General features: G+C 50.7%; 1 pseudogene; it reads right to left on the bottom strand.

Moving 5' to 3' along the window:
• Window positions 1-504: 504 nt before the first annotated feature.
• LOC115120098 (small ribosomal subunit protein uS9m-like) lies at window positions 505-23,159 on the bottom strand (annotated as a pseudogene).
• Between the last annotated feature and the right edge of the window lie 249 nt (window positions 23,160-23,408).

Below are 23,408 nucleotides of genomic sequence, written 5' to 3'. Positions count from 1 at the left end.
TTTTATCATAGCCTACCATTTGATAACACAAGATATTGGCTAAACCATTTATATTTGATCTACAAGCATACACAGTTGACTTCATTGATATACACATAAAGATCTATTGAATTTAATAATAATTTCACCAGCCACTGTACATATTCTACAACCGCATGCTCAGAGCATCTTGAACACTCCCCTGGTTAAACCAGGGCATTTTATGCGCATTTATCGCCCTCCTGTGGTGTAAATTGAGACGGCAAATGATGGTACTGTGGTGACTTTGTCCAATTTAACGCAGGAGTGAAAGTTCTGAAGGCACGAAATATAAATACAGATTCTGCACCGCAGGTTTCAGCACCATGGACAGCGACTAAGGCAGAATCGCTAACGTGGACTTTCAGCACCCCATGACAGTGGACAGCGCCTGGTTAAAGTGCAGCTGTAACGTTACCGGTCATTTATTTTTTATATGGAATAAAAACAGCATATTATAGCAAGGTATATGAAAAACAACATTTTATTTTCAATATACAGACAAAGATAATGGACAGGTGTGTTGCCAGAGATGGCCCTCTGGTGGCAGAAAAAAAACATTACAGCCTATATGGAGTTGGGTATCCTGCCCTCACATGGACAGAACCCCTTTGAATTTGTACATGCATTTGAGTCATGTACTTGGTGGCTATTTCCAGATCTAAAACACCTTTAGGGGACATATAAAAGCTACAACAGGGGTTGGATGAACAATTTGTCCACTTACTAATAACAGTTCTGATCTCAGAGGAAGATAATGATGAAGATGCTGCTGTGATTTCCCTGTGTCCAGTTCTATTCTGTCCTCCACCTCAGCGTTTCTTCCAGGTGAACTTCCTCCTCGCTCCCTCCTGGCCCGGCTTCTTCCTCTCCTTAATTCTGGGGTCAGCAGCCCAGCTGAGAAGGAGGCAGAGATGCAGGACAAAGGTCAAACCAAAAATAGTACAATACATCAACGACAAAGCAACAGAGGAACAGCGACCAGTGTTGTTCATTTGATGCACATTAAAACGGTCCTTCTCTCAACACATATCAAAGCTGCAGGCTAAAGTTGAATCTACACTTGGTTTCCTCTATCGTACTCGCTCCTCTTTCACCCCAGTTGCCAGACTAACCCTGATTCAGATGACCATCCTACACATGCTAGATTACGGAGACATAATTTGTAGATTGTTAGGTAAGGGTGCTCTCGAGCGGCTAGATGTTCTTTACCACTCGGCCATCAGATTTGCCACCAATGCTCCTTATAGGACACATCACTGCACTCTATACTCCTCTGTAAACTGGTCATCTCTGTGTACCCATCGCAAGACCAACTGTTTGATGCTTATTTATAAAACACTCTTAGGCCTCACTCCCCCCTATCTGAGATATCTACTGCAGCTCCTCCACATACAACACCCATTCTGCCAGTCACATTCTGTTAAAGGTCCCCAAAGCACACACATCCCTGGGTCGCTCCTCTTTTCAGTTCGCTGCAGCTAGCAACTGGAACAAGCTGCAACAAACACTCAAACTGGACAGTTTATCTCAATCTCTTCATTCAAAGACTCAGTCATGGACACTTACTGATAATTGTGGCTGCTTTGCGTGATGTATTATTGGCTTTACCTTCTTGCCCTTTGTGCTGTTGTCTGTGCTCAATAATGTTTGTACCATGTTTTGTGCTGCTACCATGTTGTGTGGCTACCATGCTGTTGTCATGTTGTATTGCTACCATGCTGTTGTCATGTTGTGTTGCTGCCATGCTGTTGTCATGTTGTGTTGCTGCCATGCTGTTGTCATGTTGTATTGCTACCATGCTGTTGTCAAGTTGTGTTGCTGCCATGCTGTTGTCATGTTGTGTTGCTGCCATGCTGTTGTCATGTTGTGTTGCTGCCATGCTGTTGTCATGTTGTGTTGCTGCCATGCTGTTGTCTTGTTGTGTTGCTGTCATGCTGTTGTCATGTTGTGTTGCTGCCATGCTGTTGTCATGTTGTGTTGCTACCATGCTGTTGTCATGTTGTGTTGATGCCATGCTGTTGTCATGTTGTGTTGCTGCCATGCTTTTGTCATGTTGTGTGGCTACCATGCTGTTGTCATGTTGTGCTGCTGCCATGCTGTTGTCATGTTGTGTTGCTGCCATGCTGTTGTCATGTTATGTTGCTGCCATGCTGTTGTCATGTTGTGTTGCTGCCATGCTGTTGTCATGTTGTGTTGCTGCCATGCTGTTGTCATGTTGTGCTGCTGCCATGCTGTTGTCATGTTGTGTTGCTCCCATGCTGTTGTCATGTTGTGTTGCTGCCATGCTGTTGTCATGTTGTGTTGCTGCCATGCTGTTGTCATGTTGTGTTGCTGCCATGCTGTTGTCATGTTGTGTTGCTGCTGTCATGTTGTGTTGCTACCATGCTGTTGTCATGTTGTGTTGCTGCCATGCTGTTGTCATGTTGTGTTGCTGCCATGCTGTTGTCATGTTGTGTGGCTGCCATGCTGTTGTCATGTTGTGTTGCTGCCATGCTGTTGTCATGTTGTGTTGCTGCCATGCTGTTGTCATGTTGTGTTGCTGCCATGCTGTTGTCATGTTGTGTTGCTGCCATGCTGTTGTCATGTTGTGTTGCTGCCATGCTGTTGTCATGCTACCATGCTGCTGCCATGCTGTTGTCATGTTGTGTTGCTGCCATGCTGTTGCCATGTTGTGTTGCTGCCATGCTGTTGTCATGTTGTGTTGCTGCCATGCTGTTGTCATGTTGTGTCATGTTGTGTTGCATGCTGCTGTCATGTTGTGTTGCTACCATGCTGTTGTCATGTTGTGTTGCTGCCATGCTGTTGTCATGTTGTGTTGCTGCCATGCTGTTGTCATGTTGTGTTGCTGCCATGCTGTTGTCATGTTGTGTTGCTGCCATGCTGTTGTCATGTTGTGTTGCTGCCATGCTGTTGTCATGTTGTGTTGCTGCCATGCTGTTGTCATGTTGTGTTGCTGCCATGCTGTTGTCATGTTGTCATGTTGTGTTGCTGCCATGCTGTTGTCATGTTGTGTTGCTGCCATGCTGTTGTCATGTTGTGTTGCTGCCATGCTGTTGTCATGTTGTGTTGCTGCCATGCTGTTGTCATGTTGTGCTGCTGCCATGCTGTTGTCATGTTGTGTTGCTGCCATGCTGTTGTCATGTTGTGTTGCTGCCATGCTGTTGTCATGTTGTGCTGCTGCCATGCTGTTGTCATGTTGTGTTGCTGCCATGCTGTTGTCATGTTGTGCTGCTGCCATGCTGTTGTCATTTGTGTTGCTGCCATGCTGTTGTCATGTTGTGTTGCTGCCATGCTGTTGTCATGTTGTGTTGCTGCCATGCTGTTGTCATGTTGTGTTGCTGCCATGCTGTTGTCATGTTGTGTTGCTGCCATGCTGTTGTCATGTTGTGTTGCTACCATGCTGTTGTCATGTTGTGTTGCTGCCATGCTGTTGTCATGTTGTGTTGCTGCCATGCTGTTGTCATGTTGTGTTGCTGCCATGCTGTTGTCATGTTGTGTGGCTACCATGCTGTTGTCATGTTGTGTGGCTACCATGCTGTTGTCATGTTGTGTGGCTACCATGCTGTTGTCATGTTGTGTTGCTGCCATGCTGTTGTCATGTTGTGTGGCTACCATGCTGTTGTCATGCTACCATGCTGTTGTCATGTTGTGTGGCTACCATGCTGTTGTCATGTTGTGCTGCTGCCATGCTGTTGTCATGTTGTGTTGCTGCCATGCTGTTGTCATGTTGTGCTGCTGCCATGCTGTTGTCATGTTGTGTTGCTGCCATGCTGTTGTCATGTTGTGTTGCTACCATGCTGTTGTCATGTTGTGCTGCCGCCATGCTGTTGTCATGTTGTGTTGCTGCCATGCTGTTGTCATGTTGTGTTGCTGCCATGCTGTTGTCATGTTGTGCTGCTGCCATGCTGTTGTCATGTTGTGCTGCTGCCATTTGTGCTGCTGCCATTTGTGCTGCTGCCATGCTATGTTGATGTCTTAAGTCTCTCTTTATGTAGTGATGTCTCTTGTGGTGATGTGTTTTTTTTAAAAATCGCAGCCCCCATCCCAGCAGGAGGCCTTTTGCCTCTTGGTAGGTCATCATTGTAAATAACAATTTGTTCTTAACTGACTTGCCTAGTTAAATAAAATTTAAAAAATACAACAATAGATAATGAAGCTTTCTGAATGATGTGTGTGTCTCGTTAGTCGTGTGTGTGTGTGTAGTACCACTACCAACCTTGTCTCATGGTCTCCACCTGTCCCTCAGACAGAAAGCTCAGCATGGCGCATGCGGGAGATGGCAAGGCGTAGCGCCCCCCCGCCTGGCTGGAATGGCCCCCTGCCATGCTGTTGTCATGTTGTGCTGCTGCCACTGCACTGCCATGCTGTTGTCAAACCTGCTGTTGTCATGTTGTGTTGCTGCCATGCTGTTGTCATGTTGTGTTGCTCCACGAGGTGGATGTTGTGCTGCTGGGGAACATCAACTGCTCTCTGTCAGGGGGAGAGGAGAGGGATGGGGAGAAGGGAGGGGGAAAGAGGGATGGAGAGAAGGGAGGAGAAGGATGGAGATGGAGAGGAGGGAGGAGAGGGATGGAGATGGAAAGGAGGGAGGCTGCCAGAGGGATGGAGATGGAAATGGAGGGAGTTGAGAGGGATGGAGATGGAAATGTTGTGATGGCCATGCTGGATGTTGTGTTGCTGAGAGGGATGGATTTGTGTTGCTGATGCTGGAAAGGATGTTGTGGGAGTTGTCAGAGGGATGGAGATGTTGTCAAGGTGGGAGGATGGGATGTCAGAGTGAGAAGGGATGAGGAGGAGTGGAGGGAGGAGAGGGATGAGTTGAGGAGAAGTGAGGCCAGGGATGAGATGGTTGATGTCTTAAGGATGATGTCTCTTGTGGTGATGTGTTTTTTTTTTTAAACGCAGGATCCCAGCAGGGATGAGGAGGAGAAGAGGGAGGAGAGGGATGAGATGGTGAGTACCACTACCAAGGGATGAGGAGGCTCAGAGGGATGAGGAGGGAGAGGCCTGGGGATGGCCCCCGCCACTCACACTGCACTGATGTCAAAGAGACGAGGTGGAGGGGGAACATCAAGGGAGGGGGGAGGAGAGGGATGGGGAGGAGGGAGAGGGATGAGGAGGAGAGGAGGAGGAGAGTGAGAAGGGATGGAGATGGAGAGGAGGGAGGAGAGGGATGAGGAGGAGGGAGGAAAGGGATGGAGATGGAAAGGAGGGAGGAGAGGGATGGAGATGGAAAGGAGGGAGGAGAGGGATGGAGATGGAAAGGAGGGAGGAGAGGGATGGAGATGGAAAGGAGGGAGGAGAGGGATGAGGAGGGAGAGGGATGAGGAGGAGAAGAGGGAGGAGAGGGATGAGATGGTGAGAAGGGATGAGGAGGAGAGGAGGGAGGAGAGGGATGAGGAGGAGAAGGATGAGATGGTGAGAAGGGATGAGGAGGAGAGGAGGGAGGAGAGGGATAAGGAGGAGAAGAGGGAGGAGAGGGATGAGATGGTGAGAAGGGATGAGGAGGAGAGGGATGAGGAGGAGAGGAGGGATGAGGAGAGAGAGAGAGAGAGAGAGAGAGAGGGATGAGGGAGGGAGGGAGGAGAGGGATGAGGAGGAGAGGGATGAGGAGGAGAGGAGGGAGGAGATGGTGAGAAGGGATGAGGAGGAGAGGAGGGAGGAGAGGGATGAGGAGGAGAGGAGAGGGATGAGGAGGAGAGGAAAGGGATGGAGATGGAAAGGAGGGAGGAGAGGGATGGAGATGGAGAGAAGGGAGGAGAGGGATGAGATGGTGTGAAGGGATGAGGAGGAGAGAGAGAGAGAGAGAGAATACCAGTTATCAACAGCAGTGGTTGTCTAGAGGATTGTAAAGAGCAGTGGTGTGTGTATAGAGTCCTGTTAACCTCTGTTAGAGCCACACGGTCATATTTAGACACTACAGCAGTCACTCTTCTGTCTCAGCATGAACAAGACAGATGAGGGGTGTGTGTCTGAATGTGTATGTTCTGGCCCACATCCCAGCAGACTAAATGAAAGGCTTATTGCTGACACAGTCAAACCACCGTCACGCTTCAGGTCCTATTAAGTCCTGTCTCAGTCTGTCCTCAGCCCAGGAGACACACACACACACACACACACACACACACACACACACACACACACACACACACACACACACACACAGTTGTGTAATTAACGCTGCTATATCCCAGATAAATAAAAGAGGCTATAAACGCAGTGAGGTGCAACATAAAGATACTTTTCAACAGCGTTTTGAGAGTGCACGTGGGATGGCGTGCACGTTTTGAGAGTGCACGTGGGACGGCGTGCACACTAAGGAAGGACGGGGAGAGGAGTGTGGAAAGAAGCAGGGACTTGTGATTTCTTCGGTGGGGGAGGAAGCACTAACGAGCCATGTCAATCCTCTAAAGCTTCCTCTCTGATTTGTCTCCTACTTCATCAGTACTGGTCTGAAAGCACATGCTATTTGAAAACATTACGGTGGATGTCTACTGGGAAGGGATACGGACCGGTCTTGCAGGACAGGGAAGTAGTGGACATAGTTTGTCTCTCAGTAGGACAGTACCCGTAGCGGTCTTCCTTCTGCCTGAGGAGACACACACACCTTATTATCCTAGATCTCTCTCTTCTACCATGAAGCCCTGGTCAACCAATGACTGTAGGTCATTCTTTGAAAGGGAAAGATCACTGAAACTGTCATGAAATTTAGACCCTGTTTCTGTCAACTGCTTTAAGACAAATGTAAATAAATGCTACTCGTAACATATTGATCCATTGATTGATAAAAGCTCTGTCGTATTAATTGATTGCTGTGTACCATCTCCGGTGCTGTAAGCCACTCCGTGCTGGTCGTATTGTAGGGGCTGGACCTGCTGCTTGGAGGACTGGATCTCCAGCTGTCTGCGGTAGCGCTGGACAAAGTCCTCCTCCACAGAGCAGTAGGGCAGAGACAGCAACCTCTCCATCAGCTGGATGAACCGTGCATACTGACGAGAAACACACACAACATGGAAGAACAGGAGTAGCCCCTAGATGCTGATCTTGGGTCAGTTGATCATTTCCCCGACTAATGGCAAAGGTTAGGATTGGGGGAGGGGACGCTGATCCTGGATCTGTAGGGGAAACGTCACCCCGGAGCGTAAGTACATAAGCACACACGCCTACTTTCTATTGGCGTTGAGGGCTCTGTTCAGTGTCTAAACAGCAACCTCCTGTGGTGACTAGGTGAACTGCATCCTACCAGTAATACAGTATCTAGCATGCCAACAACCAGGTTTCCAGTCAACCTTCTATGTGAGTTAAGAACATGTCAGATACAAATACTGGAAGGCATGATGGAAACAGCAGTTGTCGGTAAGCTTTCCAAATGTTGCAAATATTGATATAATAACCATCATATGGTAAACTTGGAGTCATGTGATGACGTTGTGTGGTACTCCCACTACGACCCAGGAAACCATCCAGTTTATTAGACTACAGATGAAATAAATGATGATGAACTTCACAGGGTGGTGAAAGTGCAAGGTGATGAGTTTTATGCTACTTTCCAATAAATATTGAGGGTCTTATTCTGGTGACATGATGATTGATGCTTGGGTGTCTTTTGACAAATTAAACGAATCTCGCTCTTTAGTCCATAGTAATCTCATCCTGTAGGCTGTACCCGCAATGTATCTGCTACCTGTTAGCTAGAGCGCACGTGCCAACACCAGGGTGCACAGTCGCTATATAATGCAGCATTTGTGATAAAACCATCAGTATTGTTGAAAATGTGAGACCAGGGAGAGGGACCAGGGAGAGGGACCAGGGAGAGGGACCAGGGAGAGAGACCAGGGAGAGGGACCAGGGAGAGGGACCAGGGAGAGGGACCATGGAGAGGGACCAGAGAGAGGGACCAGAGAGAGGGACCAGAGAGAGGGACCAGAGAGAGGGACCAGGGAGAGGGACCAGGGAGAGGGACCAGGGAGAGGGACCAGGGAGAGGGACCAGAGAGAGGGACCAGGGAGAGGGACCAGAGGGAAGGACCAGGGAGAGAGACCAGGGAGAGGGACCAGGGAGAGGGACCAGGGAGAGGGACCAGATATCTGGACGGCATTAAAAGAGTTCCTTCTTACATCGTGTTCTGAGAGGGTCTCCACCAACAACTCCTCCAGCTCTTCTTTCAGAGAACTGAACACACACACACGCGTATCAACATTCACTGGTGAACTTATTTCACTGCTCTGACAAAAAACAACTATCCTCACATCTGCTTGGCGTCCTGGGTGAAGAGATCCTTTCCTCTCAGACGGTCCTGGTGCTTCTCTACTGCCAGGGCTTTAGTGAAGGTGTCCTGAATGGGACAGGGGGACACAGACGACCAGATTAAACAACATGGAACACTCTATGGTCTATGAACCTTTCACTCAGTATTAACAATGTGTATTTGTGTTGTATCAAGAAAAGACCAGTATGGAATGCACTGTATACTCTGGAGCGTGTGCGCGCGCACCCACACACACACACACACACACACACTAGAGATAAAGAAAGACAGAGAATTCTCCATTATGAAAGCAGATCCCATATCTGTCCCCATCCTTGGCTGGATTTAATTGGGTGGGAAAATTGAATTGGGGAGCACTTGGGCTAAAGCTTACTCCCCCTTTCTCCCCTAGAAGCCGACATGAAGAGCGAGAGGGCTAGCTACCCGCTGTCTGTGGGCACGCTTATCTAAATAGGCATGGAGCCCACGAGCTTGGCATTAGCCCATCAAGCGTGGTACAGTACATTAAGGCTGGTGGTAGAGGGCCCAGACCTGACCCGGGCCAGCAGCCTAGCATTCTGGTCACGTCCCAAAGCAGCCTCAACTCCCCATCCCCCCCCCCCCCTTCCCCCACGCGACCGGTGAGAACTCATTTCCCTGTCCATTATTCAGCAGATGTTTGTTTAATTCCTTCTTGATAGAGTGGAGTCTAATCCGCCGCCACTCCACCACAGAGAGACAGAGAGAGACAGAGAGACAGAGAGACAGAGAGAGACAGAGAGACAGAGAGACAGAGAGACAGAGAGAGACAGAGAGACAGAGAGACAGAGAGACAGAGAGACAGAGAGAGAGAGGGGAGGGGAGGGGGGGGGGAGCAAACATCAAGCAAAAACCAATTTGTGTCACAAAAAAAGAAGTAATAAAATAATCTTCATAAAAAGGGAGGGCAGGTGGTGGTGTGGGGGGGGTTTGGCGTTACACATTTGTGAACACTGGGCCCAACAATGGCTGGGAAATGATTGAGGTATAGAGGCCTGGATGAAAAAGAGGAGGATAGTGGGAGACAAGCCAGTCATACAGAGAGAAAGAGATATAGAAGAGTAATGGATGCCTTCTATACTTTTATTTTATACTCAACTCACGTCTAGTTCTTCAAATTCAATAAGCAGCGTGAAGCAGCACCCTGTTAGCATGGTTTTGATTTGTCTTCACCAGTGAGCCATTACATAGCAAAGCTCTGAGGAATAGGAGAATGAAATCCTCCTACATCAGAGGCTCCAGAGTCCCGAGTCAGGAAACCCTGGTTCCCCTCAGCAGAGGGTAGGGGGTAGTCAGGAACCCCTGGTTCCCCCCAGCAGAGGGTAGGGGGTAGTCAGGAACCCCTGGTTCCCCTCAGCAGAGGGTAGGGGGTAGTCAGGAACCCCTGGTTTCCCTCAGCAGAGGGTAGGGGGTAGTCAGGAACCCCTGGTTCCCCTCAGCAGAGGGTAGGGGGTAGTCAGGAACCCTGGTTCCCTCAGCAGAGGGTAGGGGGTAGTCAGGAACCCCTGGTTCCCCTCAGCAGAGGGTCAGGGTCAGCAGGGGTAGTAGGGGTAGTCAGGAACCCCTGGTTCCCCTCAGCAGAGGGTAGGGGGTCCCAGGACCGCTGGTTCCCCTCAGCAGGAACCCCTGGTTCCCATCAGCAGAGGGTAGGGTAGGGGGTAGTCAGGACCGCTGGTTCCCCTCAGCAGAGGGTAGGGGGTTGTCAGGAACCCCTGGTTCCCCTCAGCAGAGGGTAGGGTAGGAACCCTGGGGGTAGGGGGTAGTCAGGACCCCTGGTTCCCCTCAGCAGAGGGTAGGGGGTAGTCAGGAACCCTGGTTCCCCTCAGCAGAGGGTAGGGTAGGGGTAGGGTCAGGACCCCTGGTTCCCCTCAGCAGAGGGGTATGGTAGGGGTAGTCAGGACCGCTGGTTCCCCTCAGCAGAGGGTAGGGTAGGGGTAGTCAGGACCCCTGGTTCCCCCGCTGGTTCCCCTCAGCAGAGGGTAGGGTAGGGGTAGTTAGGAACCCCTGGTTCCCCTCAGCAGAGGGGTAGCAGGTAGGGGGTAGTCAGGTTCCCCTACACCTGGTTCCCCTCAGCAGTCAGGAACCCCTGGTAGGGGGTAGTCAGGTACACCTGGTTCCCTCAGCAGTGGGTAGGGGGGTAGTCAGGACCGCTGGTTCCCCTCAGCAGTAGGTAGGGTAGGGGGTAGTTAGGAACCCCTGGTTCCCCTCAGCAGAGGGTAGGGGGGAGTCAGGAACCCCTGGTTCCCCTCAGCAGAGGGTAGGGGGTAGTCAGGTACACCTGGTTCCCCTCAGCAGTGGGTAGGGGTAGTCAGGTACACCTGGTTCCCCTCAGCAGTGGGTAGGGGGTAGTCAGGTACACCTGGTTCCCCTCAGCAGTGGGTAGGGGGTAGTCAGGTACACCTGGTTCCCCTCAGCAGAGGGTAGGTAGGGGTAGTCAGGAACCCCTGGTTCCCCTCAGCAGAGGGTAGGGGAGTCAGGAACCCTGGTTCCCCTCAGCAGAGGGTAGGGGGTAGTCAGGTACACCTGGTTCCCCTCAGCAGTGGGTAGGGGGTAGTCAGGTACACCTGGTTCCCCTCAGCAGTGGGTAGGGGGTAGTCAGGTACACCTGGTTCCCCTCAGCAGTGGGTAGGGGGTAGTCAGGTACACCTGGTTCCCCTCAGCAGAGGGTAGGGGGGAGTCAGGAACCCCTGGTTCCCCTCAGCAGAGGGTATGGTAGGGGGTAGTCAGGAACCCCTGGTTCCCCTCAGCAGTGGGTAGGGGGTAGTCAGGAACCCCTGGTTCCCCTCAGCAGAGGGTAGGGGGTAGTCAGGAACCCCTGGTTCCCCTCAGCAGAGGGTAGGGGTAGTCAGGAACCCCTGGTTCCCCCAGCAGAGGGTAGGGGGTAGTCAGGAACCCCTGGTTCCCCTCAGCAGAGGGTAGGGGGTAGTCAGGAACCCCTGGTTCCCCTCAGCAGAGGGTAGGGGGGGTAGTCAGGAACCCCTGGTTTCCCTCAGCAGAGGGTAGGGGGGGTAGTCAGGAACCCCTGGTTCCCCTCAGCAGAGAACCCCTGGTCAGGGGGTAGTCAGGAACCCCTGGTTCCCCTCAGCAGAGGGTAGGGTAGGGGGTAGTCAGGAGTCGCTGGTTCCCCTCAGCAGAGGGTAGGGGTAGTCAGGAACCCCTGGTTCCCATCAGCAGAGGGTAGGGTAGGGGGTAGTCAGGACCGCTGGTTCCCCTCAGCAGAGGGTAGGGGGTAGTCAGGAACCCCTGGTTCCCCTCAGCAGAGGGTAGGGTAGGGGGTAGTCAGGACCGCTGGTTCCCCTCAGCAGAGGGTAGGGGGTAGTCAGGAACCCCTGGTTCCCCTCAGCAGAGGGTAGGGTAGGGGGTAGTCAGGACCGCTGGTTCCCCTCAGCAGAGGGTATGGTAGGGGGTAGTCAGGACCGCTGGTTCCCCTCAGCAGAGGGTAGGGTAGGGGTAGTCAGGTACACCAGGTACACCTGGTTCCCCTCAGCAGTGGGTAGGGGGTAGTCAGGTACACCTGGTTCCCCTCAGCAGTGGGTAGGGGGTAGTCAGGTACACCTGGTTCCCCTCAGCAGTGGGTAGGGGGTAGTCAGGTACACCTGGTTCCCCTCAGCAGAGGGTAGGGTAGGGGGTAGTCAGGAACCCCTGGTTCCCCTCAGCAGAGGGTAGGGGGGAGTCAGGAACCCCTGGTTCCCCTCAGCAGAGGGTAGGGGGTAGTCAGGTACACCTGGTTCCCCTCAGCAGTGGGTAGGGGGTAGTCAGGTACACCTGGTTCCCCTCAGCAGTGGGTAGGGGGTAGTCAGGTACACCTGGTTCCCCTCAGCAGTGGTTAGGGGGTAGTCAGGTACACCTGGTTCCCCTCAGCAGAGGGTAGGGTAGGGGGTAGTCAGGAACCCCTGGTTCCCCTCAGCAGAGGGTAGGGGGGAGTCAGGAACCCCTGGTTCCCCTCAGCAGAGGGTATGGTAGGGGGTAGTCAGGAACCCCTGGTTCCCCTCAGCAGTGGGTAGGGGGTAGTCAGGTACACCTGGTTCCCCTCAGCAGTGGGTAGGGGGTAGTCAGGTACACCTGGTTCCCCTCAGCAGTGGGTAGGGTAGGGGGTAGTCAGGTACACCTGGTTCCCCTCAGCAGTGGGTAGGGGGTAGTCAGGCACACCTGGTTCCCCTCAGCAGTGGGTAGGGGGTAGTCAGGAACCCCTGGTTCCCCTCAGCAGAGGGTAGGGTAGGGGGTAGTCAGGACCGCTGGTTCCCCTCAGCAGAGGGTATGGTAGGGGGTAGTCAGGACCGCTGGTTCCCCTCAGCAGAGGGTAGGGTAGGGGTAGTCAGGACCGCTGGTTCCCCTCAGCAGAGGGTAGGGTAGGGGGTAGTTAGGAACCCTGGTTCCCCTCAGCAGAGGGCAGGGGGTAGTTAGGAACCCCTGGTTCCCCTCAGCAGAGGGTAGGGGGGAGTCAGGAACCCCTGGTTCCCCTCAGCAGAGGGTAGGGGGTAGTCAGGTACACCTGGTTCCCCTCAGCAGTGGGTAGGGGGGAGTCAGGAACCCCTGGTTCCCCTCAGCAGAGGGTAGAGTAGGGGGTAGTCAGGAACCCCTGGTTCCCCTCAGCAGAGGGTAGGGGGAGTCACCTGGGAACCCCTGGTTCCCCTCAGCAGAGGGTATGGTAGGGGGTAGTCAGGAACCCCTGGTTCCCCTCAGCAGTGGGTAGGGGTAGTCAGGTACACCTGGTTCCCCTCAGCAGTGGGTAGGGGGTAGTCAGGTACACCTGGTTCCCCTCAGCAGTGGGTAGGGTAGGGGTAGTCAGGTACACCTGGTTCCCCTCAGCAGTGGGTAGGGTAGGGGGTAGTCAGGTACACCTGGTTCCCCTCAGCAGTGGGTAGGGGGTAGTCAGGCACACCTGGTTCCCCTCAGCAGTGGGTAGGGGTAGTCAGGAACCCCTGGTTCCCCTCAGCAGAGGGTAGGGTAGGGTAGGGGTAGTCAGGACCGCTGGTTCCCCTCAGCAGAGGGTATGGTAGGGGGTAGTCAGGACCGCTGGTTCCCCTCAGCAGAGGGTAGGGTAGGGGTAGTCAGGACCGCTGGTTCCCCTCAGCAGAGGGTAGGGTAGGGGGTAGTTAGGAACCCCTGGTTCCCCTCAGCAGAGGGTAGGGGGGAGTCAGGAACCCCTGGTTCCCCTCAGCAGAGGGTAGGGGGTAGTCAGGTACACCTGGTTCCCCTCAGCAGTGGGTAGGGGGTAGTCAGGTACACCTGGTTCCCCTCAGCAGTGGGTAGGGGGTAGTCAGGTACACCTGGTTCCCCTCAGCAGTGGGTAGGGGGTAGTCAGGACCGCTGGTTCCCCTCAGCAGAGGGTATGGTAGGGGTAGTCAGGAACCCCTGGTTCCCCTCAGCAGAGGGTAGGGGGGAGTCAGGAACCCCTGGTTCCCCTCAGCAGAGGGTAGGGTAGGGGGTAGTCAGTGAGGGGGATAAACCCAACAGAACCAAAGAGCACTCAACCTGGAAGCCTCTTCCTCATATACACAGCCAGCTGTACACCCCAATGACTTGGCAGAGCTGTGTGTGTGTGTGATGTATTATGGGGCGGGGGGAGGTGTTGTGGCTGTAAATACAGCACTGTGCACATGTAAGTATAGGTGTGTTTGCAGAGTTAATTAACACTCAAATGTTGGGATTGTGATTCTTCCAGAGGTATCAAACAATACGTTGTGTAGTGAGAGAGACGCATAGAAAGAGGGAGAAACAGAGGGTGTAGTGACCCGTCCCCCTTTTCATCTCAGACTCAGTTCTCCCCTGCAAGGCACACTGGGGTGTTTGTTGTACATGGTCGGGTTGCACTACAGGGGTCCGGGCTGAGAGGGGGGGGGGAAGGGGGAGAGAGAGAAAAGCCAAAAGAGTGGAGGGGGTGAGTTCCCCGTCACAGAGAAGGGAAGAGAGAGAGCAGTAGAGTGTACTGTTTACTGTTATTTTTGATTGGTTATTTGACTTTTGTTTATTATCTAGTTAACATATGTTTCACAAGCCAATGAAGCTCTTAAAATCGAATTGAGAGAAAGAGAGTAGTTTTCCCTCAGACAGACAGCCCTCCATCCCTCCCTCCCTCTCAGACACGTCTGGTCTGACATCCCTATTTAAAGTAACAGCAGGGAGCCAGGAGTTGCTGCAGGGCATGGGAAGGGATGGGGGGGTTGACAAGAAGACAAAAATATTGCCAGGTTACACACACTTCTTATCTGCCGGAGAAACACACCTCTTTCCTAGGTCAAATCAACCATATAAACAAGAGGGAGGTAAAGAGGGAGAACGAGTGGGTGTGAAGGAAAAATACAGAAGATGGAGGGATGGAGGGTAAGCTGAGTGGGTAGAGGTGGGTAGCTAATCTACAGCACCAGTCTCCAGGGACCCTCTACCTCTCTGGTGAAATCCCCAGGGCAGAGCAGCTCTCATCCAGGCACAAAGTCTGACTATCAGCCATGGTAGTCACCGAGCCAGGCCTGAAACACGATTTAGGACAGGGACAGAGGGGCCCGTCACAGACACAGTCACGCCCCCTGCCTGTCTGCACCCCTCCCATTACACCCCCACCCCCCTCCCTCTCACACTGCTCCTACTCTCACCATCCCACCTCCATCCACATTGCTCTCCATACCTCCCCACCCTTCCCTCCCTCCTCACCCGGCCTTCCTGCTGTATTCAGCTGTAGCTCTGGCTTTGTGTGTGAAATGGGATGTGACAGGAGCACCTTTCCCTGGGGATCAGAAGCCTCTCTCTCCCATAAATAGGGCCCTGGAGGCGAAGACTGGGGGCTTTCTACCTCCAGAAAAACATCCCCCCTCAGTCTTTCCCGGTCTCTCTCACTCATACACCCAGTACTCACGTGCATTAGAGAGTAGTAGGACTGCTTTCCTGTGTAGAACAGAAAGTGGAATGGCCGTCTATCTGCGCCCCATTGGACAGCTAGAGGATATATATATATATATATATATATATATATATATATATATATATATATATGAGAGAGAGAGAGAGAGAGAGAGAGTTAGGCCATTGGTGTAAACCACTTTACTTTGTCTAGCCCAATCAGTTAGAGATTGAGCAAAAGACTCAAGAGGTCCCCCTGTTGGTGATGTTGTGAAAGTGCAGCTCTCACACAGTGAAAATTACCATAGGAGTAGAACAATCCATCTCAGTTGTAAGTCTATTTAAAAAGGACCTACCTCTCTGTTTTGGAAACTCCTCATCCGGATGCTGGAAGAAAATATGAAGATTTTGAATCACTAATGAATATGACGTTTCTGAGTAAATACACATACATGAGACAGAAAAAGGAGACAGGGAGGAAGTCTTACCTTCATCAATGGTTTGGCTTTATTGTCAAACAGGCCGGAGGGGAACAGGTATGAGGGGAACAGGTATGAGGGGAACAGGTATGAGGGGAACAGGTATGAGGGGAACAGGCCAGGAGGGGAACAGGTTCTTTCTTTTCTCTCAAAAGGGGAACAGGTATGAGGGGAACAGGTCAGTCAGGTGAGGGGAACAGGCCGGAGGGGAACAGGTATGAGGGGAACAGGTATGAGGGGAACAGGTATGAGGGGAACAGGCTGGAGGGGACCAGGCTGGAGGGGAACAGGTATGAGGGGAACAGGTATGAGGTGAACAGGTATGAGGGGAACAGGTATGAGGGGAACAGGCCGGAGGGGAACAGGTATCACGACCAGAGGGGAACAGGCCGGAGGGGAACAGGTATGAGGGGAACAGGTATGAGGGGAACAGGCCGGAGGGGAACAGGTATGAGGGGAACAGGTATGAGGGGAACAGGTATGAGGGGAACAGGCTGGAGGGGAACAGGTATGAGGGGAACAGGTATGACTGGGGAACAGGTATGAGGGGAACAGAGCTGGGAACAGGTATGAGGGGAACAGGTGTGAGGGGAACAGGTATGAGGGGAACAGGTATGAGGGGAACAGGCCGGAGGGGAATGGGTATGAGGGGAACAGGTATGCTCTGGGGGAACAGGTATGAGGGGAACAGGTATGAGGGGAACAGGCCGGAGGGGAACAGGTATGAGGGGAACAGGTATGAGGGGAACAGGTATGAGGGGAACAGGTATGAGGGGAACAGGCTGGAGGGGACCAGGCTGGAGGGGAACAGGTATGAGGGGAACAGGTATGAGGTGAACAGGTATGAGGGGAACAGGTATGAGGGGAACAGGCCGGAGGGGAACAGGTATGAGGGGAACAGGCCGGAGGGGAACAGGTATGAGGGGAACAGGTATGAGGGGAACAGGCCGGAGGGGAACAGGTATGAGGGGAACAGGTATGAGGGGAACAGGTATGAGGGGAACAGGTATGAGGGGAACAGGCTGGAGGGGAACAGGTATGAGGGGAACAGGTATGAGGGGAACAGGTATGAGGGGAACAGGCTGGAGGGGAACAGGTATGAGGGGAACAGGTGTGAGGGGAACAGGTATGAGGGGAACAGGTATGAGGGGAACAGGCCGGAGGGGAATGGGTATGAGGGGAACAGGTATGAGGGGAACAGGTATGAGGGGAACAGGTATGGAGGGGAACAGGCCGGAGGGGAACAGGTATGAGGGGAACAGGTATGAGGGGAACAGGTATGAGGGGAACAGGTATGAGGGGAACAGGCTGGAGGGGACCAGGCTGGAGGGGAACAGGTATGAGGGGAACAGGTATGAGGTGAACAGGTATGAGGGGAACAGGTATGAGGGGAACAGGCCGGAGGGGAACAGGTATGAGGGGAACAGGCCGGAGGGGAACAGGTATGAGGGGAACAGGTATGAGGGGAACAGGCCGGAGGGGAACAGGTATGAGGGGAACAGGTATGAGGGGAACAGGTATGAGGGGAACAGGTATGAGGGGAACAGGCTGGAGGGGAACAGGTATGAGGGGAACAGGTATGAGGGGAACAGGTATGAGGGGAACAGGCTGGAGGGGAACAGGTATGAGGGGAACAGGTGTGAGGGGAACAGGTATGAGGGGAACAGGTATGAGGGGAACAGGCCGGAGGGGAACGGGTATGAGGGGAACAGGTATGAGGGGAACAGGTATGAGGGGAACAGGTATGAGGGGAACAGGTATGCAATGCTTCTCTGGAACAGAAACAGGAGAGAAGTCAAATATCATTAACACATCATAAAGATGGAGGGAGAAACGTTTAGTTTAAACAGCCAGCTCTAAACAGGAGAAACATTTAAACAGCCAGCTCTAAACAGGGAGAAACATTTAAACAGCCAGCTCTAAACAGGGAGAAACATTTAAACAGCCAGCTCTAAACAGGGAGAAACATTTAAACAGCCAGCTCTAAACAGGGAGAAACATTTAAACAGCCAGCTCTAAACAGGGAGAAACCTTTAAACAGCCAGCTCTAAACAGGAGAAACCTTTAAACAGCCAGCTCTAAACAGGGAGAAACCTTTAAACAGCCAGCTCTAAACAGGGAGAAACATTTAGTTTTTAATTTTAATTGTATTTATTTCACCTTTATTTAACCAGGTAGGCAAGTTGAGAACAAGTTCTCATTTACAATTGCGACCTGGCCAAGATAAAGCAAAGCAGTTCGACACATACAACAACACAGAGTTACACATGGAGTAAAACAAACATACAGTCAATAATACAGTAGAAAAATAAGTCTATATACAATGTGAGCAAATTAGGTGAGATAAGGGAGGTAAAGACAAAAAAGGCCATGGTGGCGAAGTAAATACAATATAGCAAGTAAAACACTGGAATGGTAGATTTGCAGTGGAAGAATGTGCAAAGTAGAGATAGAAATAATGGGGTGCAAAGGAGCAAAATAAATAAATACAGTAGGGAAAGAGGTAGTTGTTTGGGCTAAATTATAGGTGAGCTATGTACAGGTGCAGTAATCTGTGAGCTGCTCTGACAGCTGGTGCTTAAAGCTAGTGAGGGAGATAAGTGTTTCCAGTTTCAGAGATTTTTGTAGTTTGTTCCAGTCATTGGCAGCAGAGAACTGGAAGGAGAGGCGGCCAAAGGAAGAATTGGTTTTGGGGGTGACCAGAGAGATATACCTGTGTGCTACAGGTGGGTGCTGCTATGGTGACCAGCGAGGTGAGATAAGGGGGGACTTTACCTAGCAGGGTCTTGTAGATGACATGGAGCCAGTGCGTTTGGCGACAAGTATGAAGCGAGGGCCAGCCAACGAGAGCGTACAGGTCGCAGTGGTGGGTAGTATATGGGGCTTTGGTGACAAAACGGATGGCACTGTGATAGACTGCATCCAATTTATTGAGTAGGGTATTGGAGGCTATTTTGTAAATGACTTCGCCGAAGTTGAGGATCGGTAGGATGAAGGATGCTTTGTTGCAAAATAGGATGCCAATTCTAGATTTAACTTTGGATTGGAGATGTTTGACGTGAATCTGGAAGGAGAGTTTACAGTCTAACCAGACACCTAAGTATTTGTAATTGTCCACATATTCTAAGTCAGAGCCGTCCAGAGTAGTGATGTTGGACGGGCGGGCAGGTGCAGGCAGCGATCGGTTGAAGAGCATGCATTTAGTTTTACTTGTATTTAAGAGCAATTGGAGGCCACGGAAGGAGGGTTGTATGGCATTGAAGCTCGTCTGGAGGGTTGTTAACACAGTGTCCAAAGAAGGTATACAGAGTGGTGTCGTCTGCGTAGAGGTGGATCAGAGACTCACCAGCAGCAAGAGCGACATCATTGATGTATACAGAGAAGAGAGTCGGTCCAAGAATTGAACGCTGAGGCACCCCCATAGAGACTGCCAGAGGTCCGGACAGCAGACCCTCCGATTTGACACACTGAACTCTATCAGAGAAGTAGTTGGTGAACCAGGTGAGGCAATCATTTGAGAAACCAAGGCTATCGAGTCTGCCGATGACGATGTGGTGATTGACAGAGTCTAAAGCCTTTTTTAAACAGCCAGCTCTGAACAGGGAGAAACATTTAGTTTAAACAGCCAGCTCTGAACAGGGATAAATGATAGTAGCAGCCAGGCTAGCTAACAGGTTAGAGAGGAGACACTCAAGTCTTTTAAGAGTTCAGATAAAGGCTAGAGGGAAGTTCCTAGAGAACAACAGTGAAAGTTAGAGGGGAGAGAGAACAAACAAACAGCTAGGTGACAGGAACCAGAGGACAGACTAGAGTCACCAGTTCACCCTAAGTTCACACACTCACAGCCAGTCTCCTTGTGAAGGCAGCAGAGTGGAGCCAGGTCATTAGTGCTGCTACAGATGGCACTACTCTTGACAGGGTGTGTGTGTGTGTGTGTGTGGGGGGCTGAAGGCATGTGTGTGTTGGGGGGTCTGAAGGTTTGTGTGTGTGTGTGGGGGGGGAGACTCTGAAGGTGTGTGTGTGTGGGAGGAGAGGGGGACAGACAGGTAGTGTCCACCCTGCCACTCTTCTCCAACCAGTCTGCTCATCCCTCCTCTCCCTCATCTTTAACTTATTTTCCTCCTTCACTCTGTCTGCTCAATTAAGAGAGGGAACAGGTGCTAGAAGGAGAGAGCATGCTGCAGCCTTTTGGGCTGTCAAGACGAGGGGAATCAAAGCGAGAGAGAGAGAGAGAGAGAGAGAGAGGCAGGTGAGGGGGAGGTAAAAAGAAGAAGACGGGAGGAGGAGAGTGGAACACTGTGCCAGATGAAGGCAGCACCTGTTAATTTCATACCCTAGGCTGCAATATGGCAGAGTCCCCTAGGGAGAGACAGAGAGAGGGGAAAGGGAGAGACCATCTCCCTGCCACAGATTTCAATGTGTTGTTCACAGCACTCTAGATTCCTCCACTCGGTCTGAACTCCATCGATGTCAATAAAACAACTTAAAGAGAGTACTGCTACACAATAGTTTCTGCCCAGTGCCTAATTTAGAAACTAAGTTTCACTTTAATTATCTCACCTGCTAACACTTGCATTGTTTGCGCTACTAGGAATGTCACATCAACTGAACCAGAGTCAACAATAACACACAGGCGCAAGTCTCCCCTAATTACCCCTCCAGTGGTCCCCATTACCCCTCCTTTTCCCCTAATTACCCCTCCAGTGGTCCCCATTACCCCTCCTTTTCCCCTAATTACCCCTCCAGTGGTCCCCATTACCCCTCCTTTTCCCCTAATTACCCCTCCAGTGGTCCCCATTACCCCTCCTTTTCCCTAATTACCCCTCCAGTGGTCCCCATTACCCCTCCTTTTCCCCCTAATTACCCCTCCAGTGGTACCCATTACCCCTCCTTTTCCCCTAATTACCCCTCCAGTGGTCCCCATTACCCCTCCTTTTCCCCTAATTACCCCTCCAGTGGTCCCCATTACCCCTCCTTTTCCCTAATTACCCCTCCAGTTGTCCCCATTACCCCTCCTTTTCCCCTAATTACCCCTCCAGTGGTCCCCATTACCCCTCCTTTTCCCCTAATTCCCCCTCCAGTGGTACCCCATTCGCTGTCCAGTCTCCCTCATTTCCCTCTCCAGTCTCCCTCATTTCCCTCACCCGTCTCCCTAATTTCCCTCACCCCCTGTCCAGTCTCCCCATTCCCCCATCTCTCCCTCCTCCACTCATCTGAGGACGGGACGCTCCATGTCACTTCCTGTTACACAGCCCACTGCTAACAGCTCTATTCATTAGATAGGATGAAGGTTAGAGACTGCCAGGAAGTGAAGAATCATGGGAAATCAAACTAAATGAGTGGGGCAAACGGAGCTAATGCATTCTTCCTTTGTAATGAATAAAACATGGGATGTGTGTGTATCAGGCGTTGCTAATACAGTGGACACAGCACATTACACAGTGCTGGCCCCTGCTGAGTCTGTCTGTGTGACCAGATCCAGGTCTTATTGTTTATTTTCAGAATGACTATATGTGTGCACATCTTCTGGACACCAGAATAGTAGAGGTACACAAGTTGTTTTGAAGTAGGTCACTCTGCAATGATTTGCACGACCACCGTGCATCCCACATGTCATGGTAATGTAGGTGGGTGTTTTACACTTTTGAACATAATATTCCCTTACTGCTGTCTAGCTTCCAACCCGGCCTGATTGTACATATGAATGTAATTATTGATGCCAACATGTACCTCTCTGTTTATTGAATATGCATAAAGTGTTGTTTTTTGAATGGCCATATTTTGTATAGCATCTACACCCACTATGCGTCGTATGTGTAATGGCTATGTGAGGTAAAATGTGGATATATATAGGGGATGGGATAACGCGGTCTGCTTGACCTGATGAAGAGCCGTGTTGGATCGAAACGTTGTCATTAAAGGTGGTAATTGAGGGCAAATTCAGTATGCCAGCCTTTCTGTTATTTTCAATTAAACTTCCTTACCCCATCACCTAGGTGTTTTAAGGACATGCATATGACCATAAACTGTTTTACACAGCCCACTGGTAAGTGCTAACAGTTCTGTTCATTAAATAGAACGATGGTTAGAGACCGCCGGGAAGTGAAGAATCATGGGAAATCAAACTAAATGAGTGGGGCAAACGAAGCTAATGCATTCTTCCTTCGTAATGAATAAAACATGAGATGTGTGTGTATCAGGCGTTGCTAATACAGTGGACACAGCACATTACACAGTGCTGGCCCCTGCTGGTGACTGTTAGAGTGTGTCTGTGTGATCGGCTCCACCAGATGCTGCTGATGGCATGCGGAGACAGACCAGAGACAGACCAGAGACGATTCTCAACTACTGTTGGGGAATTAAACTAATATGGCTGGAAAACCACCTTAAAGACATGTGACATCTCCTCTGAGAAAGAAAGCATAATTGATCTACTCCAAATAAGGTGCCACCTTTCTAAACATTGCCTAGCCAAATGCATATCTCAATTGAGTTGATGGTGGACACAGACTTATTGAGGTATGAATCTGTCTCTGATTGTAGGGTAAGGACAAAAAACTGCATTACACTACATCCATCTAGGGTTTCCACTGCATCCCTCTATGAAAGACAGGAGTTGTACACCCCTCGTTAGACATAAGTGCAGTCTTTCTTACATTAATGTCCCCCTGAGTGAAGGTCTCAGGGTCCTCTCCCATCATGTTGGCTAGATGTCTCTTCCCGATGTTGAACTCCTCCACCTGCTTCTTGATGAACTCCTCTGAGAATTTCTCTGGGCCTGCTGCAGCCAGGTTCTTCCTGTGGAGAACAGCACTCACACATAGCTGTCTGGACAGCACCTGAGGTGTGGGAGAGAGGAGGTTCTTATGTTAGGATACATACTGTAGTATAGAACTGGTGCTTTAATAACCCAGGGCCTTGGTATCACAGGGATGGATGAATGTCAGTTATCTGGGCTAATAGACAGTCTCTGGTCTTTTAGGTGCATTAAATTAGTCTGAAACGGTGAGATTTGGCATTGACAAATAGACCAACTGATGTGCATTTGACAGCAAGGTATCCACTAGTAAATGGGACTAACATTGGATTAACGTAGTAAAACGTTAGCTAGCTATGTAAACAAGCTCTGTGAGGCTTAGCTAACTACGGTTCTATTCAACCAAAATATTGCGAATTGTATGTCCATTATGTTCATGTAGCTAGCTATGTCCAATATGGCATGCATGTTGAGACAAGAATAACAATATCTAGAGAGTCAACTAGCTACTTAGCTAGCTGTCTGTCTTACTTCAATGACAGTTTACATGTGAGCTAGTTGACAAGGCAGCGCATTGCTACTAGCGCGGAGCTATTTCAGGGACGACTCAGCCCTTCTCTGCAGCTCAACCCCGTTGACATTACCGTGAAAACATGCCGAATTAAACTCTTGGCTTTACCTGGCCAGTTAAATTTGACGAGACTGTGTTAAAATTGAAGCAGCAATTTCCGAATTTCGAAAGAAAATATACCACGGTTTTTCCACTGGAGGCCGCCATGTTTGCTGTACGACGCTCTCGTGAAAACAGGAAGTACGTCGATAGCAAATGCATTTGTGTTACAATGTAACTGTTACAATGTTACTCCATTACATTTCTCACAGTATATCTGGCAAAATTCGGATACAACGTATTTGATTCAACAAAACAATAACCGTATTTGATAAATCCATAGAATAACTAGAATAAATGTATAGGTTGTTCAGTCCCTTTGTTGCATCCTACCTTCACCTTTATTTAACCAGGTAG

Source organism: Oncorhynchus nerka, linkage group LG2, assembly GCF_034236695.1.
Source record: "Oncorhynchus nerka isolate Pitt River linkage group LG2, Oner_Uvic_2.0, whole genome shotgun sequence".
NCBI classification, from domain to species: Eukaryota; Metazoa; Chordata; class Actinopteri; order Salmoniformes; family Salmonidae; genus Oncorhynchus; species Oncorhynchus nerka.
The sequence above is the reverse complement of the archived record's forward strand: the minus strand, read 5'-3'. Positions and strand labels throughout refer to the sequence as shown.